The 24,014-nt window shown below is 41.0% G+C and overlaps 1 long non-coding RNA gene across 1 annotated transcript in view; it reads left to right on the top strand.

The window, feature by feature from the left end:
- The window catches only part of LOC113900728, a 79,162-nt gene extending 56,050 nt beyond the window's left edge, over positions 1–23,112 (top strand). Inside the window, exons 2-3 of the long non-coding RNA XR_003513233.1 lie at positions 920–998; positions 20,786–23,112. This is a non-coding gene — a long non-coding RNA (uncharacterized LOC113900728). The remainder of the gene's footprint in view (positions 1–919; positions 999–20,785) is intronic.
- The last annotated feature ends 902 nt before the right edge of the window (positions 23,113–24,014 follow it).

The raw sequence follows: 24,014 nt of genomic DNA on the forward strand, positions 1-24,014 counted from the left end.
TATGGGGTTGCACAGAGTCCAACACGACTGAAGTGACTTAGCAGCAGCAGTAAGAAGAATAGGGAAAAGTATATATATTCTATCTTACTCAAAGCAGGAGTACTAGATTTACATTTTTAAGGAATTTAGGCATAAAGTCAGGAGAAGGCAATGGCAACCCACTCCAGTACTCTTGCCTGGAAAATCCCATGGATGGAGGAGCCTGGTGGCTGCAGTCCATGGGGTCGCTAAGAGTCAGACACAACTGAGTGACTTCACTTTTACTTTTCACTTTCATGCATTGGAGAAGGAAATGGCAACCCACTCCAGTGTTCTTGCCTGAAGAATCCCAGGAATGAGGGAGCCTGGTGGGCTGCTGTCTATGGGGTTGCACAGAGTCGGACACGACTGAAGCGACTTAGCAGCAGCAGCAGCAGCAGGCATAAAGTCTGAAAAAGTAGTTCAGGGCATCAGACTTTTATTTAGATTTATCTTTTTGATAGTAAGTCTAGTCCTTTCTAACCATGAGATTACAGTCCTTTTAAATTCAAAGACAGATTCACTGACATTGCTACACATATAGAGGCTTCAAAGAACAATTTAGCATTTAAGTCAAGTCACTAAACAGGAAAACATGCATTGAGGATGATTGCCTTTTAGGACAGGTTGAACCAAGTTAAATATGCACTAGAGGAAGTAGCTGTAGGAGTGTCATAAGTGGAACTCTTTCTGGGAATCAAATTGGGAAGTCTGCCTAAAGGAAATGATGTTTCAGGAGTTGCTTTACAATATGGGAAAGGGTTTGCCAACTGGATGATGAAAAAACTACAAGGTGTAGTATTTTCCAGTGTATTTTGCTTTTCATCTCTAGACTTTTCATGTATGTGTTTTTATATTTTCCACTCTTCTTATTTTGTTAATTTTTTTCCTTCCTTCTTAGGTAAACGGAGCATATTTAAAACAACTGTCCTCTGTGGAAAAGGTACAGAGTGGAAAATGGATCGTGGGACAGCTCTGAGGTGAGTCAAGGGAGATGACTGAGATGTAAAAGAAGAGAACTAAGGTAAAAATCAGAGTCTCAGAGTTTTTTGAGATACAAGAAATTCAGAGATCATCTAGACCTATCGCTTCATTGCAAATGGTAAATGGCAAAGTGCTGAGGGGTGCATGCACAGAGGGCCATTTGGTTTATTGAGTGTATGCACACAGCTCTTCTACTTGCAATTCATTTGTATTTACTGGGCACTTACCGTATGCCAAGATGTGCTCTAGGAATTTTCACATATAATCTTGTTTATTTTTGTCATAAGTTTATAAATAGATACTATTATGATTCCCATTTTACAGAAAAGCAAACTGAGGCACAGAGGATTTCCTTTAGTATTTCTTAAATGACAGGTTGACTAGTAACACATTCTCTGAATTGTTGATCACTGGAAATGTCCTTATTTTTACTTTTGATTGATATAGAATTCTTAATTAGAAAGCTTTTCTTGCAGCATTTTGAATATATTACTCTACTGCTTTCTGGCCTCTATTATTTCTGATGCAAAATCAGCTATTATTCACATTTTTGTTCCTTTGTATGAATCATTTTCTCTTACCAATTTCAAGAATTTCTTTTTTTCTTTGGCTTTCAACTTTTTGACTATGATGTGTCTAGGAATAGATTTCCTTAAGTTTATCACACTTGGGGTTTGTTGAATTTCTTGGATTTGAAGATTAATATTTGTCATCAAATTTGGAGAATTTTTAGCTATTATTTCTTCAAGTATTTTTTCTCTTTCTCCTCTAACCTTTGGGAGCTCCTATTATGGGTATGTGGGTATACTTGATGCTGTCCCACAGGTCTTTGAAGCTCTGATTATTTTTATTTTTCTTCATTTTTTCCTATTATTAAGATTGGAAATTTTCTAATAATCTATTATCTAGTTCACTGATTTGGTCTTTTGCCAACTCAAATCTGATGCTGAGCCCATTAAGGGAATATTTTATTTTAGTTATTGTACTTTATAACTCTAGAATTTCCATTTGGGTCTTTTAAAAATACTTTCTATTTCTTTGCTGAAATTTATTTATTAGCTATGTTCATATTTTCTTTTAATTTTTGACCATAGTTTCTTTAGTTATTTAAATATGTTTATAATAGCTGCTTTGAAGTCTTGTCTGCTCATCGTTAGGTTCTATTACTGATTTTTTCCTGAATGTGAATCATACTTTACTGTTTATTTGCATTTTTCATAATATTTGGTTGACAGGCATTTTCAGTAATATGTCAGCAAGTCTGTAGTCTGATTTTTTCCCTCTGAATTTTAAAAAAATTTGTCTGGACTTAAATGGTGGAATCTTTCTCCCTTAAGGGTTGTAGACCACTGCTAAAGTCTCTGCCAGATTCTTATTCTTGTTTTTATTTTTTATCCTAGCTTACTAGAGGTCAGTCTCTATATCAGCATAGCCTAGTCATCAGTCAATAATTTGAGGAGAGATTTTGCTCAAACACCTTGGGCTTTGACCCATCCCTCTGTTGGCCTATCCAAGTGTAGATGGAGGAGTGAGTTCATTCAAAGTTTAGCTGATTCTCAAGTATGCCTAGGATTTTACTTTTTTCTTAAGTTGGCATTTATTATTTTTTCTTTATTTATTTTTGGCTGTGCTGGGTCTTTGTTGCTCCACAGGCTTTCCTCTGGTTGTGGAGAATGGAGGTTCCTCTCTCGTTGTGGTGTGCAGGCTTCTCATTGCAGTGGCTTCTCTTGTGGAGCACAGGCTCCAGGACACGCAGGCTTCGGTAGTTGCAGCTCGTGGGCTCTAGAGCACAGGCTCAATAATTGTGGTGCAAGGGCGTAATTGCTTCACGGCACGTGGGATCTCCCCAGATCAGGGACTGAACCCATGTCTCCTGCATTGGCAGGCAGATTCTTTACCACTGAGCCACCGGGGAAGCCGCCGAGAATTTTACTTTCCACTGAGTTCTTTTGGATTCTCCTGTGAATGTGTGTAGTTTGCCAGTCAGCTGGGGATAGATGAAGAGCTAATCTAGCTCATCTATGGCTCTGTTATTTTCAAGATGTCCTTGTTAAATTTCTGCCTGGTCTGGCTGTTTGTCTCAGCTGTGATCACAAACTCAGTATAGCAAAGTTGTGAGTTTTATTTTCTACCATTTCTTCTTTTTTTAACTGAGAAGATTGTCATAGTTTTTTGATTCCTGTCCCAGGTTTAGTCTTCTCCTTGGCAGCAAACTGCTGGTTTTACAACTAGCTTCCCCTTATTAAAACTACTGATCTTAGTAACTCACCTTGGGGCAGATGAGGGGAATGGACCCAGGCAAGAAGGCCCCAGACTCCTGCTGATCTTGCCTGGGACTGAATTTTTTAAAAATTAATACTTGCTTCTCAATGTGGTATGTGCTTTTGGTGATTTTTCCTGGGGCCTGAAATGGTTATTTTTGACGGTTTTATCCAGTTTATACTTGTTTTTTGAAGAGAAGATTCATATACCTCTTCACCCTGTCATAACCCTAAGTCCTATCTGTACACTTATTAATTTTTTATTGGATGCCATACATTGTGAATTTTATATTGTTTTGCTGGATTTTCTTTTATTTCCTTAACTAATGTTGGATTTTGTTCTGATGTCCAGTTAAGTGACCTGAGGTCATTTGGCTTATTTGGGGGCTTGTTTTTAAGCTTTATCAGAGTGGGTCCAGAGTAGCCTTCCACCTAGAGCTAATTCAGGGCTATTATTAAGACTTAAAAAAAAAGGAATCCACCCAGTGCCCCAGTGTGTTATGATATGAGGTCTTTCTACTCTGGCTGGTAGGAATACAATCTATCTCCAGATCTGTGAACTGTTCTGCCTACTCCATTCAGGTGTTTCCTTCCCTGGCCTGTGGTAGAGTCCTCTTATGCATGCACAGATTAGTACTCAGCCAGAGACGTCATGGAATCCCTCTAGTCTTCTGAATATCCACCCCCTCCTCCCATCTCCATCTCTATCTCTGTAATTTTCACTCTTTTCCAGTACTCTACTCTAGAAATTCTAGCCACCCTAACCACCCTGGGCTTCCCTGATAGCACAGTTGGTAAAGAATCCACCCGCAATGCAGGGGACCCTGGTTTGATTCCTGGGTCGGGAAGATCCCCTGGAGAAGGGATAGGCTACCCACTCCAGTATTCTTGGGCTTCCCCGGTGGCTCAGCTGATAAAGAATCCACCTGCAATGCGGGAGACCTGGGTTCAATCCCAGCGTTGAAAGATCCCCTGGAGAAGGGAAAGGCCACCCATTCCAGTACTCTGGCCTGATTAATTCCATGGACTGATTAGTCCATGGGGTCACAAAGAGTCGGACAAGACTGAGCAACTTTCACTTTCGCTTTCTAACCTGCTCTAGCTAGATCTCTTTCTCTGCAACTCATGTGATCTGTTTGGTTAACACTTCCCAGTGATGTGGACTAAAAACTACCTCTAGACAGTAAGTTCATATAAGTAGCAAAGCTGCTGGCTTTTACAACTAGCCTTACCTTTTAAAGGGGCTTCAGTAGTGATTCAGTTGGTAAACAATCTGCCCACGATGCAGGAGACCTGGGTTTGATTCCTGGGTCGGGAAAATTGCCTGGAGAAGGGAATGGCTATCCACTCCAGTATTTTTGCCTGGAAAATTCTGTGGACAGAATTCAATAGGAGGCTACAATCCATAATGTTACATGGATTACATGTGTTATAGTGTTACATGACTGAGCAACTAACATTTTCATTTTCACTTTATCTTTTAAAAACTACCATTCTCAGTAACTAACCTGGAGGCAGTAAGATGGTAATGGACCTAGGGAAGAAAGCCACAGACTCTCCCTGTTCTTACTTGTCTGAAAATAGTCCATTTTTCTAATTGCTTACGGAAAGAGGATAGATATAATCTCTTATTCCATCTTGACTGAAAGTGAAAGCTGAAGGATTTTAATCAGAAGACATGGTTTCATTAATGATTTAAGATTATTATTTGTATTATATGAGAATAGGATTGGAAAAAGAGAGATCAGTTAAGAGGTTTAGCAGTTGTCTAGGACACAGATGATGTTTTTCTGGTGTAAAGAACTTGTGGTTGTTGAAATCTGAAAGAACAGATCTGAGATATGTTTTGGACATAAAATGGATAAAACCTACTGATTACTTGGATGTGGGAGACAAGAGAAAGTGAAGAAACAAGGATGACTCCTGACTTGCAAGCCCAGCCAGTTTTTATTTCCTTTGTTCTTTTCTTTCTTTTTTTAACTTATTTCGTCTTTAGTTCCAAGCAGCACGTTTACATTTTAGTCCGTAGATATCTAGTTAATCGCACATCTCCAGAAACATTTGTAGATATTTAAGTAATTAAGTAAAGTGAAGAAATAGTTCTCTGAAACAAATCATATTATATTTTTCATATGGTCAATATTCAGTTTATTATTCTTTATAGAATACCAAACTTTCATTTTTTAAAAATATATCCCTTGTCTAACAATTATTGGGATGCTTCAGTTATCCTTGGTCCTTTTCTCCCCCTCCCCAGTTTTGTTTACTTTGTTTAATAGGTGGTGATGGTCTCAAAAATCTTTCTCTTCATCAGATGTTTGATGTCCTTGCAAAGCTTTGGGTTTTTGCACTTGAAGAAGGAGCTTCACTCTATCAATAACATGAATTTCCTGTTATAGTGCATTGTGAAGTTCTTTTGAAGAAGACTGAATCCAACCCGTACCTCTGTGAAAGCCAGTCTGTTTGTCAAAAGGAACAGTGCACTTTTGTACATGGCCAAATTGTGCAAAGTGTTCTCTCAGCTCACTCAAGGTCACGGTCTAGGGAATTTTTCTGACAAACACAACCAGCACCCACAGTGCCATAGTGTTCCTCGCTGCCAAAGCTGCCATGTTTAGATCGAGCCCTTGGTCCTTTTCTAAATCCATAACTTGGGTTCTCATTTTGCCCTTACCACTTTGTCCTTTAAGACCAATCTCTTTCCACACTTCTTACTTCCTTCCCTGAAAACAGAAAACTGTAACGGTCAATCCTGTGGCTATGGAAAAGAGAATTTCTTATATGCCTGATGGCCACTGAAGCCCCAATAGAGACAACTTATTTAGTGGGCCATATCGAAGAGGTCCTACAAGTAGAGGAGAACTTGGCAGAACAAAATCAGGCAGGTTGTGTAGGAACCACTGCTATTATCCAATCCTTAAGATTTCAGGCAAAGAAATGAAGATTCAAAACAGGTCTCCTAAGACAGAATTCTCCTATTGGTTGAGGCTCTGGTTGGCGGAAGCTGAGAGTCACATGGCAGTCACAGCAAGCCTAACGTTCCTAGATGTGAGGACTTGTCCTATTTATCTTTGGAGTCTATGGCATTTGTGTTCAAAAGAAGCATCTCTTCCTCTGTGAAGACTGACCTTTAGCTGGAGGCTTTCTTTTGTAGGATCCTGAAGCATGGGACCCAGAAGCCCGAGGAGCAGTAAACCTCCTGGTGTTAGTGTTGTCAATGAAGTAACACAGTGACCCCTGAGGACTCCTTTTGCGATTCTCCTCAGTGCCACTCAGTTGAACACTGCATTATTCTTAACCTCTTTGTGATATCTGAGTTTTTGAATCTTTAATTGACTACTGTGTTCATTTCCCAGTGCTGCTGTTACAAAGTATGACAAACTGGGTGATTTAACAATGGACATTTATTTTCCCATAATTTTGGAGGCCAAATTCAAAATCAAAGTGCTGACAGGGCTGTGCTCCATGTTTCATCAAATCAGGAAAGACTATTCAAGGACTGGCATGTCTACCTTTAGAGAACCAGTTATGAGACATCCTCAAATATAAGGCCATATTTTCTCATGAAATCTGTAGAGAAGAATCCTTCTTTGCCTCTTTTAGCTTCTGGTGTTTGCTGGCAATCCTGGGTGTTCCTTGGCTCGCTGTTGTACCACTCCAATCTCTGCCTTTGTCATAACCTGACCATCTTCTGTATGTCCCAATCTTTGTATCTTTTCTCTTCTTATAAGAACATTAGTATGTCCTATTCTTAACTAACTGCATTGCCAACAATCTATTTCCAAATAAAATCATCATTCTGAAGGGCTGGGAGTTAGGACTTCAACATATATTTGCAGGGCAGTGGGGGGTAGGGGGTACAATTCAACCCTTTAAGGAAATCAACCCTGAATACTCACTGGAAGGACTGATGCTGAAGCTGAAGCTCTAGTATTTTGGTCACCTGATGTGAACAGCCAACTCACTGGAAAAGTCCCTGATGCTAAGAAAGACTGAGGGGAGAAGAAGAGGGCATCAGAGGATGAGATGGTGAGGGACAGGGAAGCCTGGCGTGCTGCCTTCCCTGGGGTCGCAAAGAGTCGGACACAAACTGGTGACTGAACAACAACAATTCAACCCATAACAACCATTCTTAAGGAAAGGAACTTTGTCTCCTTTTTTTTCACTCTAAGGACACTTAACTCGGACATTCAGTGAGTTTTCTGCTTTGGGTAGATGTGGAAGAAAATAAAGGACTATGATTTTAAAAGAAGGGACACAGGTTTTTTTTTAAGGCAGGAAAATACGTTTAGTTGTAGTGAAATAATATTTTGGCATTAATTGATATGTATTCTCCCATAATTCTTATTTATTCTATGTCTTTCCCCCTATTCTGGAGGTAGGAATTATCTTCTGGAAAGTTGCACAGGAAAACTAGAGAACAAGAGCGAAATAGTTCCTTTCAGTTAAAAAATTTTAGGTCTAGGAAGAAGACAAAAGGGCTTAGAATTATATTTGGTTCAGTTCGGTTCAGTCACTCAGTTGTGTCTGACTCTTTGCCACCTCATGGACTGCACCACGCCAGGCTTCCCTGTCCATCACTAACTCCTGGAGCTTGCTCAAACTCATGTTTATCAAGTTGGTGATGCCATCCAACCATCTCATCCTCTGTTGTCCCCTTCTCCTCCCGCCTTCAACCTTACACAGCATCAGGGTCTTTTCCAATGAGTCAGTTCTTTGCATCAGGTGGCCAAAGTAGTGGAGGTTCAGCTTCAGCATCAGTTCTTCTGATGAATATTCAGGACTGATTTCCTTTAGGATGGACTGGTTGGATCTCCTTGCAGTCCAAGGGACTCTCAAGAGTCTTCTCCAGTACCACAGTTCAAAAGCATCAATTCTTCAGCGCTCAGCTTTCTCTATAGTCCAACTCTCACATCCATACATGACTACTGGAAAAACCATAGCTTTGACTAGATGGACTTTGTCGACAAAGTAATGTCTGCTTTTTAATATGCTGTCTAGGTTGGTCATAGCTTTTCTTCCAAGGAACAAGTGTCTTTTAGTTTCATGATTGCAGTCACCATCTGCAGTGATTTTGGAGCCCAAGAAAATAAAGTCTGTCACTGTTTCCATTGTTTCCCCGCCTATTTGCCATAAAGTGATATGACCAGATGACATAATCTTAGTTTTTTGAAAGTTGAGTTTTAAGCCACCTTTTTCACTCTCCTCTTTCACTTTCATCAAGAGGCTCTTCAGTTCTTCACTTTCTGCCATAAGGGTGGTGTCATCTGCATATCTGAGGTTATTGATATTTCTCCCAGCAATCTTGATTTCAGATTGTGCTTCATCCAGTCCAGCATTTCGCATGATGTACTCTGCATAGAAGTTAAACAAGCAGGGTGACAATATACAGCCTTGACGTACTCCTTTCTTAATTTGGAACCAGTCTGTTGTTCAAAGTCTGGTTCTAACCATTGCTTCTTGGCCTGCATACAGGTTTCTCTAGAGACAGGTCAGGTGGTCTGGTGTTCCCATCTCTTGAAGAATTTTCCAAAGCCAATTTGTCCCCCCACCTCCTTTCCACCTGATATTAGCCTACAGAAGTGGAGAAGGAAAAAGAAGAATGCCTAAGAGGAAGCAAGGTATTATTTGCATCTTAACAGGAGTCCTGTGGCCTACCCCCAACACTTGGGCCAATTTTGGGGGCAGTGAAGGAAGCAGAACCTTCCGCAGATAGGTATGGGGATTTAGAAGATGAACGCTGTCTTTCTTCCAGGGAGGTCACAAGACTTGTAGGATTCTCCCATCCAGATGAGATAGAAGTACTGTTGAATGTTTTAGATAGAAGTACTGTTGAATGTTTTTGTACTTCTGAGAGGGGCACAGTGGTACCTTAGAGAAAGCTAGCCTGGAGGAGCCTGTGGTCAGGCACAAGGGACCGAGAATGGCTTTAAGACTAGAGACGAACCAAATGATAGAGATCGCAACAGGTACGGATATAGACAGATGACAGCTGAAGGTCAGAGTCCCCGTCCCCTGTCTTCTCCACTCATCCTCCCCTCAACCCACACTGCACCTCAAATCAACTCTAAGGATGGGTTTCTGAATGATGCACTAGGCTTCTACTCCTATATGAAATGAGGTTGATAAAATAAATGGTTTGATTATTAAACAACATAACATTCTTTCAATTTTTAATTTGTGATCTGAGACTTTTTTCAGCTACATGAAGAAAATGATCTTTTTAAGTATGCCAGTTGCTTTTTACTTGTAAGTAGGCAGAGGGAACTGAAACAGTCCTTTGGGCAGCCCAGTATTCCCTAGTGTGACCTTGGCATTTTCCTGGACTACAGAAATTACTGCTGAAATCTCATTGGTTGTGCCTCAAGTAAGGAGGAAAAAGAAAGTGGAAGGAGTAGGTGGGGATGGGGGTGTATGCTTATACCCCTCAAGTTATATTTTAAACTTTGGATTCACTGTTCTGAGAGTGATTCTTGCCCTTTTGGAGGGGAATTTCTGGACAGCTCTGAAACTTGAGGTACTTGCAAAGACAATTCAGCTGTTGTTGCTAAGGAACAAGTATGCTGAATTTGTGGTATCAGTATCACCAGCTCCTGTTTAGAAGACAAAAAGTACAGGAAAGATGTAAAAATCATCAGAGGGGAAGAGACAGTTCAATGTGAGAATGCCTTGGATTATCATTTAAAATGGTCACTTTTCTGAAAAAAATATGACCTCACATTTGAGGTTGCCTCAGTAGGTCCAATAAGGTATTGAATAGATATGCCAGTCTCTGAATCATCTTTTTTCTAGAAGTGGAGAAAAAAGTAGGAAGAAAGAGAAGAGAAGGAAAAGAGGAGAAGCCATTTGGAGTAAATGACCTCATTAAAGGACATTATGGAGGAGAGTTCAGAGTCAGAATGAGCCTTTGGAATTGGACTGAGATTTGAGCGTCAGTTTTGCCACTGACTAAATTATCTTGGATACATATTTTTAACCACTCTTTGCCTTGAATTTCGAATCTGTAAGATGGGATGTGTTGTGTGAAGATCTGAGGAATTTTTCTATTTGGTCTCTTCATGTTTATTTCTAAATCAATTGTTTGTCAATTTCATTTTAATTTCAATGATCCAATGTGGTTCGCAGCCTCTAATACGGTGCCTGATGATCCCCATTTCCTGGTATTCACACACTTGAGTATGGGTTGGGCCTAGTGACTTATATCTCATGAATAGAATATGGAAGAAATAATAGGATAACACTTCCTATATTGGATATAAAATGACTATGGCTTCTGTCTTTGGTTCATTCTCTTTCTCTCAGATTGTTTGCACTGTGGGATACATACTGTCCTATTATAAGCAATTCTATGGACACATCTGTGTGACGTGGTGAGGAACTAAGGCCCCCAGTGCAACAACAGAGAGAAACTGAAGCCTGTCAACAACCAGATAAGTGATCTTGGGATTGAGTCCCTCATGCCCAATCAAGTTTTGAGATGACTGCAGCCCCAGGCAACAGCTTGACTGCAGTCTCCTGAGAGACCTTGCACTAGAGGCATCCAGCTAAGCTGCTCCCAGGTTCCTGAGCCACAGAGATAATAAATGTTTGTTTTCAGCCTCTAAGTTTGAAACAATTTGTTAGGCAGCAATGTATAATTAATATATGACTCAGGTCCATCTTAAAGTGGCCCCAGTGTGTACCCAAACACACTCTACGGTCATTTTTAGAGTTGCAGAATGTATAATTAGAATAGACACACCCATAAACGGGCAGAGTCTCCACAGTGGTTCTCTGACACATGGAATGAGAGCTATTATGGTAGGAAAGACCAAGTAGAAGCCACTAGAACTGTCTCTACTTACAAAAACAGTAAACCACAGTAAACCAAATACAATACTGGATTCATGGAGGAATGGCAGAAATTAATGCCACTTGAAAGAACTTGAAAGATGAAGAGGTTGTGATTCAATTAGAATGACAATGAACTATCATAAACTTAATTGGTGGTGATGCCAAATGTAGTTGCGTTTCCAGATGTGGTTTTGTTCTTAGAGCAAATCAACACATCTCTGGCATGCAGCTACTGATCTGGCAAATGCTTTTACTGTTGTACCTGTTGGTAAAGACCATCATATGCAGTTGGCTTTCATCTGACAAAGCAGCAATATACCCTTATTGTCTTACCACAGGGGTATATCAACTCTCCAGCCCTATGTCACAATCTGGTCTGCAAGGACCTTGATTGCCATTCCCTTCCATAGAACATCACCCTGTTTCATTACATGGATGATAGGGAGCCTATGGGGACATTGAGCAGAAAGTAGCAACTATTCTAGACATACTGATAAGATATTTGTGTGCTAGAGGGTGGGAGATAAATCCCAAAGAAATTCAAGGACCTGCCACTTTAGTGAAAGTTCTAGGGGTCCAATTATCTGAGATATGAAGAGATTTCTCTTCTAAGATGAAAGGGCAAGTTGCTGCATTTGGTTTCTCTTACCATTAGGAAAGAGGCACAATGCCTACTGGGCTTCTTTGGATTTTAGAGGCAACATATATCTCATTTGGGTGTGCTACTCTGACCCATTTACTGAGTGACCTGAAAAGCTGCCTGTTTTGAATGAATCCCAGAATAAGAGTAGGCTCTGCAACAGGTCAAGCTGCTATGCAAGCTGTTCTGCTAACTGGGCCATATGACTCGGAAGATATGATAGTACTTGAAGTATTGGTGATACCCAGGATGCTGTTTGGAGCCGTTGGCAGGCCCCATCCTATAGGTGAATCACAGCACAAACACTTAGAATTTTTTAGCAAAGCCATACTTTCCCCTTTTGAGAGACAACTTACAGCTTGTTACTGGGCCTTCAGTTCAGTTCAGTTCAGTTCAGTCGCTCAGTTGTGTCCGACTTTTTGCCACCCCATGAATTGCAACACGCCAGGCCTCCCTGTCCATCACCAACTCCCGGAGTTCACTCAGACTCATGTCCATCGAGTCAGTGATGCCATCCAGCCATCTCATCCTCTGTTGTCCCCTTCTCCTCTTGCCCCCAATCCCTCCCAGCATCAGAGTCTTTTCCAATGAGTCAACTCTTTGCATGAAGTGGCCAAAGTACTGGAGTTTCAGCTTCAGCATCATTCCTTCCAAAGAAATCCCAGGGCTGATCTCCTTCAGAATGGACTGGTTGGATCTCCTTGCAGTCCAAGGGACTCTCAAGAGTCTTCTCCAACACCACAGTTCAAAAGCATCAATTCTTCAGTGCTCAGCTTTCTTCACAGTCCAACTCTCACATCCATACATGACCACTAGAAAAACCATAGCCTTGACTAGACGGACCTTTTTGGCAAAGTAATGTCTCTGCTTTTCAATAGGCTATCTAGGTTGGTCATAACTTTCCTTTCAAGGAGTAAGCATCTTTTAATTTCATGGCTGAAGTCACCATCTGCAGTGATTTTGGAGCCCCCAAAAATAAAGTCTGACACTGTTTCCACTGTTTCCCCATCTATTTGCCATGAAGTGATGGGACCAGATGCCATGATCTTCGTTTTCTGAATGTTGAGCTTTAAGTAAACTTTTTCACTCTCCACTTTCACTTTCAATGCTTGCCCATGAGCTACCAACTTACCATATGACCTGAGATGCTCATCATGAGCTGTGTATGTCTGACCCACCAAACCATAAAGTTGGGCATGCACCACATCACTCCCTCATCAAAAGGAAGAGCTATCTATGATATTGGATTTAAGGAGGTCCTAAAGGCACAGATAAATTGCAAGATGAAGTAGCCCAGATATCAATGAGCCCTCTTCCAGCTCCATTTCCTTCTTTCTTTAACTGCATCTATGGCTTCACAGGGAGTTCCCTATGATTAGCTGACTGAAGATAAAAATACTTGAAGTCTGTTTACAGGTAATTCTTCATGATGTGTGGAAACCACCAAGAAGTGGATAGGTGCAGCACTGCAACCCCACTTTGGGACGTGGTAAAGGGAAATCCTTTCTGTGGACAGGACTTTGAACAGAGCATGTAGTTATCTATTTTCCCTAAAATGATAAATGGCCATACACATGATTCCACATCAATTCACAGGCTGGAGCCAATGATTTGGCTGGATGGTCAAGGATTTAGAAGGAACGAAATTGGAAAATCAGGGAGAAGGGAGACTGAAGAAGAGGTATGTAGATAAGGCTTTCTAACTGGTCACAGAATGTAAAGATATTGTGTCACATGTGAGTGTTCACCAAAGGAGGACTTTAAAAACCAGGTGAACAGAAGGACCTGTTCTGTGAATGTCAGTCAGCTTTCCCTTCCAGTAACTCCTGTTATTGCCCAAGAGTTCATAAACCAATGGCCATGGAGTCAAGATGGAGGTTATGCTGGGATCAGCAATATGAACTTTAATTATTAGGGCCTATTTGGGTATAGCCACTGTTGAGTGCCCAGTCTGCTAATAGCAGAGATAACACTAAATCCCCAATATGATACTATTACCTGGGTGAATCAGCCTGATGACAGGTGAATCAACCTGATGACAGGTTGATTACACTGGTCACCTTCCATCAGGAAGGGATAGCTTTGTCTTTATTGGATATGGACTTGTCTTTTTTGCTTGTCTATTTGCAATGCTTATGCCAAAACTACTATTTGTGAACTAACTAATTACTTTATCCAAAAATGTGGTATTCTACACAGCATCACGTTTGACTGAGGAACTTACTTTATAACTAATGAAGTGAGGCAAAGGGCTCATCCTCAGAATTCACTGGTCTTACTTACCATGTTACCTGCAATTCTGAAGCAGGATGACAGAATGATGTAATCACCTTGTGAAGGCTCAAATATGGGACCAGATAGGTGGCAACACCTTGTGGGTATAGATCAAGGTCCTCCAGATTATGCTAACTGCTCTAAATCAATACTCATTATGTTGCTATTTTTTCCTGTAGCAGGATTCACAAGTCTAGAAATTGAGAGGGTTGAAATGGAAGCTGTTGCTCTTACTATTACTCCTAGTGATCCACTAGGATAATTCATGTTTCTCATCCCTGCAATTTTAGGCTCTGTTGCTTTAGAAGTCTTAGTTCCACAGGGAGGAATGGTCTTCCTTGGGACACAACAATGATTCTGTTGAATTGGATGTAGAGACAGCCACCTAACTGTCTAGCTTTGGTCTCCCAAAGAAGGGATTTAATACACTGGCTGTGGTGATCGTGCTTAACTATCAAGAGGAAATTGAGCTGTTGTTACACAATGAGTATTTCTGGAATTCAGAAGGTCCTCTAAGGCAACTTTTAATCCACCTGTGTTTTGTGATTATTAAGTCAGTGGAAAACTACAACTACCTCCAATTCAGGTAGAACTGCTTATGGCCTCAGCTGCTCAAGAATAAGATTGGGAACCAGACAAGGAACCTCAATCAGTTGCATAAAGGAGTTCTGTAATAGTTGTAAGTATCTTCCCTTATTTTGGTACAGATAACACTTTATATATAGTAACCAAACACTTCTGTTTTCTTCCTTCTCTCTTATCTCCTTATCTAATATAAGAAGTACTAAGTTCAGTTAACATTATATCTCAATACTTAAGCTATGGGATATCAAAAGGTTACATGTGAATTAAATAGGAGGAAAATAAAGATCATTTAAATCCAAAAAAGGATTTTTAATTCTCCCTTGGTGAAAGGATTATAGCCAAAGGGCTGGCCATCTGTTTTTGTAAATAATGTTTTATTGGAACACAGCCACATTCATTTGGTTACACATTTGTGGCTGGTTTCATGCTATAAGGCAAACATTGAATAGTTTCAACGAAAACCATGTGGCCTGCAAAACCTAAAATATTTACTATTTAGCCCTTAAGAAAAATGTTTCTGACCCCTGCGTTAGCATGTCTGAGGATAATTGTATTATGTCAGGCAGAAGCATGACTTTGTTGTTATCTTTATTTGGAGATTAAGTATGGAGATGTGCTTGGGTGCCAAGTCAGCAAGAGATAGATCGTGGTGGTTTTGTAAAGTAGCAGCTTAGCTAGGCTGAACTACATTTCCCAGAAACCTCCTTCCTATATATTTCCTTTCAGAGGGGGCCTATGAGAGATTCTCATAGGCAATTTGGAGAGTATAAGTGAAGTCATAGCCATTGTATAGTTAACATACATGGTCTGCTGGCTCTCCTGGTTGGTATGGGACAGCAGTCAAGATTGGAACTGCTTCATCTCCTGGATCCTCCTTCAGGTTCTCTGACTCCTCATTTGGAAGAGTTATTAAGATGTCCTCACTCCTGTTGTGATGTTAACTATTGATTGCTAACATGCACTGTGTGTGTGTGTGTGTGTGTGTGTGTGTGTGTGTGTGTGTTTAGCTCCGTGACAAAGGGCCCAGACCTCTGCATGACCAAGGTCAGAGGCAGGAACTCTCCTCATGTGTTCCAGCTTGTGCTTATGAGTTCCAGACTGTTCTTTCCTTTATTGTTTTATTTGGTTGTATTGGGTCTTTGTTGCTGCACGGCTTTTCTCGAGTTGAGGTGAGTGGATGCTTCTCACTGCAGTGGCTTCTCTTGTTGCTGAGCTCAGGCTCTAGGGCTCGAGGCCTTCAGTAGTTGCAGTTTCCAGGCTGTAGAGCACACCATAGTTGTGATACACGGGCTTAGTTGCAGCATATGGGATCTTCTAGATCAGGGATCAAACCCATGTCTCCTGCATTAGCAGGCGGATCTTTACCACTGAGTCACCAGGGAAGTCTTCCAGCCTGTTCTTGGTTTTCCCACTTTACATCCTGACTGCCTGCCCTTGAGGGCTTCAATCTCCAATATTAGATGCCATTATAACAAGCTTACAGAGACTGTTTAAACAGCCCCATGACTGCATAAAGTCAAACTAAGATATTTCTTAGGGGATCGGTCTTTTGCTAAACCCTGACAGACACACCCAATAATCTATTACAAAGGAATTTACATTTTTCAAGTGGGTCAGTCAGTTGAGTTGCTCAATCATGTCCGACTCTTTGCAACCCTATGAACTGCAGCATGCCAGGCTTCCCTGCCCATCACTAACTCCCGGAAGTGCTCAAACTCATGTCCACTGAGTCAGTGATGCCATCCAACCATCTCATCCTCTGTCGTCCCCTTCTGCTCCCACTTTCAATCTTCCCCAGCACCACAATCTTTTCCAATGAGTCAGTTCTTTGAATCAGGTGGCCAAAGTAGTGGAGGTTCAGCTTCAGCATCAGTTCTTCCAAAGAATATTCAGGACTGATCTCCTTTAGGATGGACTGGTTGGATCTCCTTGAAGTCCAAGGGACTCTCAAGAGTCTTCTCCAACACCACAGTTCAAAAGCATCAATTCTTCACCTTATACTCCAACTCTCACATCCATACATGACTACTGGAAAAACCATAGCATTGACTAGACAGACCTTTGTTGGCAAAGTAATTTCTCTGCTCTTGAATATGCTGTCTAGGTGGTCATAGCTTTCCTTTCAAGAAGCAAGTGTCTTTTACTTTCATGGCTGCTCTCACCATCTGCAGTGATTTTGGAGCACTAGAAAATAAAGTCTGTCACTCTTTCCATTGCTTCCCCACCTATTTGCCATAAAGTGATGGGACTGGATGCCATGTTTTTAGTTTTCTGAATGTTGAGTTTTAAGCCAACTTTTTCACTCTCCTCTTTCACTTTCATCAAGAGGCTCTTCAGTTCTTCTTCACTTTCTGCTATTATAATGGTGTCATCTGCATACCTGAGGTTATTGATATTTCTCCCAGCAATCTTGATTCCAGCTTGTACTTCATCCAGCCTGGCATTTTGCATGATGTACTCTGCAAAGGAGTTAAAAAGAAGGGTGATAATATGCAGCCTTGATGTACTCCTTTCCCAATTTGGAACCAGTCCGTTGTTCCATGTCCAGTTCTAACTGTTGCTTCCTGACCTGCATACAGATTTCTCAAGAGGCAGGTCAGGTGGTCTGGTATTCCCATCTCTTTCAGAATTTTCCACAGTTTATTGTGATCCATATAGTCAAAGGCTTTGGCATAGTCAATAAAGCAGTTCCAGTGTTTTTCTGGAACTCTCTTGCTTTTTCCATGATCCAGCGGATGTTGGCAATTTGATCTCTGGTTCCTCTGCCTTTTCTAAAACCAGCTTGAACATCAGGAAGTTCACGGTTCACATATTGCTGAAGCCTGGCTTGGAGAATTTTGAGCATTACTTTACTAGTGTGTGAGATGAGTGCAATCGTGTGGTAGTTTGAGCATTCTTTGGCATTGCGTTTCTTTGGGATTGGAATGAAAACTGACCTTTTCCAGTCCTGTGGCCATGGCTGAGTTTTCCAAATTTGCTGGCATATTGAGTGCAGCACTTTCACAGCATCATCTTTCAGGATTTGGAATAGCTCAACTGGAATTCCATCACCTCCACTAGCTTTGTTCATAGTGATGCTTCCTAAGGCCCACTTGACTTCGCATTCCAGGGTGTCTGGCTCTAAATGAGTGATCATACCATTGTTGTTATCTGGGTCATGAAGATTTTTTTTTTTGTACAGTTCTTCTGTGTATTCTTGCCACCTCTTATTAATATCTTCTGTTTCTGTTAGGTCTATACCATTTCTGTCCTTTATTGTGCCCATCTTTGCATGAAGTGATACCTCTAATTGTACCTCTAGAGGTACCCTTGGTACCTCTAATTTTCTTTAAGAGATCGGCAGTCTTTCCCATTTTATTGTTTTCCTCTATATTTTTTGCATTGATCACTGATCACGTTCTTAAGAAAGTCCTAGGACCCACAACAAATTTCTCAACCTGGGGATCTGGCAAAGGGACTGAGAACCCCCAGGGAATTTTACTTTGGAGGCCAGTGGGATTTGATTACAGAGCTTACACAGGACTGGGGAAACAGACTCTTGAAGGACACACATAAAAAAACCTTGTGCACACCAGGACCCAGGAGAAAGGAATAGTGACCCCACAAGAGACTGACCCAGATTTGCCTGTGAATGTCCTGAAGTCTCTGGCAGAGGTGTGGGTCAGCGGTGGCCTGCTGCAGGGTCGGGGGCACTGAGTATAGCAGTGAGTGCATGGGACCTTTTGAAGGAGGTTGCCATTATCTTCATTACCTCTACCATAGTTTGGTCTCTGGTTAAACAACAGTCTTCCCTGGTGGGTCAGAGGTTAAAGTGTCTGCCTCCAATGCAGGAGATCTGGGTTCGATCCCTGGGTCGGGAAGATCCCCTGGAGAAGGAAATGGTAACCCACTCCAGTATTCTTGCCTGGAGAATCCCATGGACGGAGAAGCCTGGTGGGCTACAGTCCACGGGGTCGCAAAGAGTCGGACACTGAGTGACTTCATTTTCACTTTAAACAACAGAGAAGAAACATTGCCCTGCCCATCAACAGAAAATTGGATTAAAGATTTACTGAGCATGGCCCCACCCATCAGAACAAGACTCAATTTCCCTCCATAATCAATCTCTCCCATCAGGAAGCCTCCATAAACCTCTTATCCTTATCTGTCAGAGGGCAGACAGAATGAAAACCACAATCATAGGAAACTAATCAAACTGATCACATGGACCACAGCCTTGTCTAACTCAATGAAACTATGAGCCATGCTGTGTAGGGCCACCCAAGATGGACTGGTCATGGTGGAGAGTTCTGACAAAACATGGTCCACTGGAGAAGGGAATGGCAAACCACTTCAGTATTCTTGCCTTGAGAACCCCATGAACAGTACGAAAAGGCAAAAAGATATGACACTGAAAGATGATCTCTCCAGGTTTGTAGGTGCCCAATATGCTACTGGAGAAGAGTGGAAAAATAACTCCAGAAAGAATGAAGAGATGGAGCCAAAGAGAAAACAACGCCCAGTTGCGGATGTGACCGGTGATGGAAGTAAAGTCCAATGCAGTAAAGAACAACATTGCATAGGAACCTGGAATATTATGTCCATGAAGCAAGGTAAATCGAAAGTGGTCAAACAGGAGATGGCAAGAGTGAACATTGACATTTTAGGAATCAGTGAACTAAAATAGACTGGAATGGGTGAATTTATTTCAGATCACCATTATATCTACTACTGTGGGCAAGAATCCCTTAGAAGAAATGGAGTAGCCTTCATAGTCAGCAAGAGAGTCTGAATTGCAGTACTTGGGTGCAATCTCAAAAATGACAGAATCATCTCTGTTCATTTCCAACGGCAGTCCATTCAATATCACAGTAATCCAAGTCTATGCCTCAACCAGTAATGCTGAAGAAGCTGAAGTTGAATGGTTCTGTGAAGAGCTACATGACCTTCTAGAACTAACACCCCAAAAAGATGTCCTTTTCATCATAGGGGACTGGAATGCAAAAGTGGGAAGTCAAGAAATACCTAGAGTAACAGGCAAATTTGGCCTTGGAGTACAGAATTAAGCAGGGTGAAGGCTAACAGAGTTTTGCCAAGAGAATGCACTGGTCATAGCAAACACCCTCTTCCATCAACACAAGAGACAACTTTACACATGGACATCACCAGATGGTCAAATCCAAAATCAGATTGATTATATTCTTTGCAGCCAAAGATGGAGATGCTCTATACAGTCAGCAAAAACAAGACCAGGAGCTGACTGTGGCTCAGATCATGAACTCCTTATTGCCAAATTCAGACTTAAATTGAAGAAAGCAGGGAAAACCACTAGACCATTCAGGAATGACCTAAATCAAATCCCTTATGATTATACAGTGGAAGTGACAAATAGATTCAAGGGATTAGATCTGAGATCTGATAGAGTTCCTGAAGAACTATGGACAGAGGTTGGTGACATTGTACAGGAGGCAGTGATCAAGACCATCCCCAAGAAAAAGAAATGCAAAGAGACAAAATGGTTGTCTGAGGAGGCCTTCCAAATAGCTGAGAAAAGAAAAAATATACCATTTCAAGTGGGTGGATTTTTACTTTTGCTATCCTTCTGCTGTTAATTTCTAAGTCTTATTGTATTTTAATTCATGAGTATGCTTGTGTGAATACTGCCTCTTGGAGTTTGTGAAGATTTTCTTCATGATCTAATACATGTTCAATTATTGTAACTGCTTCCACATATGTTTCAGAACAATATGCAATTTCCCTTGAGTGCCAAGTTCTATATAATTTGTTACTATGCTATATACTATGCCATATGAATTCTTGATATACTTAATTTTGCCTATTTAATCTCTTTGAGAGGGAAGTATATATTAACATCTTCTAATATACAAGGTTCTATCAGTTTCTTCTTGTATTCTAACATTTTTGCTTTATACATTTTTGAAACTATACTGTTATGTCTGTAAAAATTTCATCGCTGGTATAGCTTCCTAGAGGATGTACTTTTTGTCAATATGAAATACCCATTTCTCTCACTTTTAATGTTTTTATACTATACTAGTATTTGCAAGCCTACCAAATTAGTTATTGGGATTATATATATATATATGGTGCTTAGTCTCATACCTAAGTAATAGTAAGCAGTCAAAAATAGTAGTCCCTACTATTATTATTTCATTGTAATTATTATTATTCTGTGTTCTTCTGTGTGCAGGTTGTCTGGACTTTTGGGGGGACAAAGAAAGGACTGAAAGAAAAGAAAGCACTGCCTTTTAGGCACTGCATAGTGATGCTTAGAGCTTCTTCTGCCTTGAACAAGGTGATGGAAACTCCAGGGAAGAGAGGCCCCAGGCTTGGACAAATCACCAGAAAGCCTGCCAAGAGAGATCTTCTAAGCTGCCAAGAGAATATAACAGAAACAGATTTTCTAGTTGGATTTTGGCTTTTCTGTTTTTGAGGCCCAGCTGAAACTAGGGAGGGAAAAAGGCAAAACAAGGTCAGACCTAGTAGTAGATGTGTTCCTGTGTTTGGAAGGTCAGAATGGTCCCTGCAGAGATTCCCTCAAATTTCGGCTCATCTCAGCCTATGAATGTAATGCCCACAGCAGAGGTGATTTTCCACCCTCAGTGAAATTCTCAGCTCTGCCGAACTTGGATGTGTTTAAGGATGCGGTCTCACTGTCCTACTCCCTACACCTGTATCCTTCAGGTCTGCTCTGTAGTTGAGTCCATCTCTGTTTTACTAGCTCCCCTCATTCCTGTTGTAACATTCACTATTGATTGCTAACAGACCCTCGGTGTGTGTGTGTGCTTGTACATGTCTGTGTGTGCATACGTATGTGTTTGTGTTTGTGTGTCTGTCTTTGGAACCCTCAAATCACGGTAGCTTTGCTAACTGGCCACTTTTTTCTTAAAATCCCTCAACCCCAGATCGCTTCCTCCACGTGAAATTCTTCATGTCTTTTTGCTTCACTGTTTGAAATTCATAGAATCATAAAAGTTAAAGCTTGAAGGTGCCTTAGAGATTAATTACTCCAAGCATCTCATTTCACTAAAGAGGGAAGTGGAGTCCAGAGAGGTGAAGTACTTTGTTCCAAATTGCAAAATTAGTGAAAGGCAAAGTGAGACTAGAGAGAGCCAAGTTCAGAGTGACTATGCTAGGAAATGAGATTTGATGGAAATGGTTGCAAAGGGGAAGTTATATGGGACTCCAAGATGCTAGATGTCAGGATGAGCTTGTGTAGAATATTCAGGAAGAGGTTACTTTGGGCAGCATGAGGGTGGGAAAGAATGAGTTCTAGGAGGTGGGAATGAATGAATGAAACAGAGGTTGGCAGGCACCAAAGACACACAGTCTCTGTTCCTCTGGCCCTGCTACTCACAGTACAGCATACTTCGGAGAGTAAATCTCAGCTACAATCGCAGCACAGCAACAATTTTCCTAGTATAGGAAAGATAAAATCGGGGTCCAGAAAAGTAGGAAAATGCATGGAAATAGGTAATGTACCCTGTATGTTGGTTGTCTGTCCATCACAACTCCTCTCATTTCTCCTTCCTAAGAGGACTTCAGTTTTGTTCTGGTTTCTCTGTTACCCTCACATCCATGTGTCTTGGGGAAGAGGACCACATCCCCAAGTTTTAGGGATGAGCTTGACTGGCTTAAGAGTAAATCCATCTTCATATCTAGTGACTGGCTTGGGAATGAACATGAGATGCTAACTGGCCACTGAGATGTGAGGAGAGTTTATGTGCAGGGCTGGGGAGTGGGGTGTAGTATTCAGGAATAGAGTGGGAAATAGCAACCCATTCCAGTATTCTTGCCTGGAAAATCCCATGGACAGAGGAGCCTGCTGGGCTACAGTCCATGGGGTCGCAAAGAGTCAGACATAACTAAGCACAGCGCACAGTGTTCAGGAAAGCCTTTCTTCACTCTTCTGGGAGAGCAGTGTAACCTCTTTTCCTTTCCCACTAGATGGGAATGCAGAATCATGCAGTTCCAATTGCTACAGGTCCAGGAGGCAAGTGAGCTTCAGGTTGGAGTGGACAGAAGACAGCAAGCCACAAAAGTAGAAATAATCTGAGTTTTTCAGGATCTCGTTGAGTTGCTAGAGCAACCAACCTGAGAGCTTACCTTACCTTTGGTCTGGTGGTTAAGTGAACAGATATGCTCCTTTAGAGATCAACGTGGGGGGATTTTCTATTACCTGTAGCTGAAAACTTCCTCCATCAGGGACAAGGAGAGGATGAACCCCACGGCTGAGAATAAATTGAGTTTTCTTCTGTAGAGAATGACTCTATTGGTCTTTTTAGTTCATCTAAACACCCCCCTCTTAAATAAATATAAAGTACAATATGCAAAGCCAAGAAAAATATGGTATGTTTTTCTTATGGATCTTTTAAACATACTGTTAGAGCCAGCATTCTTATATGGTCTCTAAAGGGTGCCAGTTTTGAGCCAGACTGTATTCACCTCCCAGTATGTGACCTCAGGTAAGTTAATTAGTCTCTTGTGCCTCTATGTCCTCAACTGCAGTACAGGGTAGTGACAGTACCTACCTTATGGAGTTGTTGAGAGGATTAAATAATATACGTAAAGAGTTTAGAAATGTGTCTATATGGTAGAGTCAAAACATTTTAATATTTTTATTGTGAAGTGTAGAATGAGTAATTCAAAGAGACCTAATTATTATTAATAATATATACTAATGTGGTTCTGGGATATTTATTAATATATTAACTGTCATGTTCCAAGTATATGAGTATGTTCTTTACATATATTTTCTCCATGGATTCTAGCCTGCCAGGCTCCTCTGTCCATGGTATTCTCCAGGCAAGAATACTGGAGTTGGGATGCCATTTCTTTCTTCAGATCTTCCCAACCCCAGGGATTGAACCCAGGGATTGAACTTGGGTCTCCTGCGTTGCAATCAGATTTTTTACCACTAAGCCACCAGGGAAGCCCATATTTTCTCTAATTCTGATAATAACTCCCTGAATTAGGATCACTTCTCTTCATTTCCAGATGAGGAAACTGGTGTTCACAGAGTCTACGTGATGTGGCCAAAGTTATACATCCTGTAACTGCAGAGCTTGGATTTAAACCCAGGTCTAAGTTCAGAACATACCATCTTTCCATTCTACCATGCAGCTTCCAAGAGCATCTTCTAGTGAATCATTTTGGTGGGGGGCAGTGAATACAGGCAGAAGCAACCTTAAATAAGAGCAAAGGGGAAAAGTATTCAAAAGATAAAGTGTGCCATATACACTGGGTGATTGGAGTTGACATATCCACATTACTATATATAAAATAGATAGTTAATAAGGACCTACTTTATAGAACAGGGAACTCTTCTCAAATACTCTGTAATGAGCTATATGGGAAGAGAATTTTAAAGAGTGGATATATGTATATGTATAACTGATCCACTTTGCTGTACAGCAGAA

The sequence above is a fragment of the Bos indicus x Bos taurus genome, chromosome 11, assembly GCF_003369695.1.
Source record: "Bos indicus x Bos taurus breed Angus x Brahman F1 hybrid chromosome 11, Bos_hybrid_MaternalHap_v2.0, whole genome shotgun sequence".
Classification (NCBI taxonomy): domain Eukaryota; kingdom Metazoa; phylum Chordata; class Mammalia; order Artiodactyla; family Bovidae; genus Bos; species Bos indicus x Bos taurus.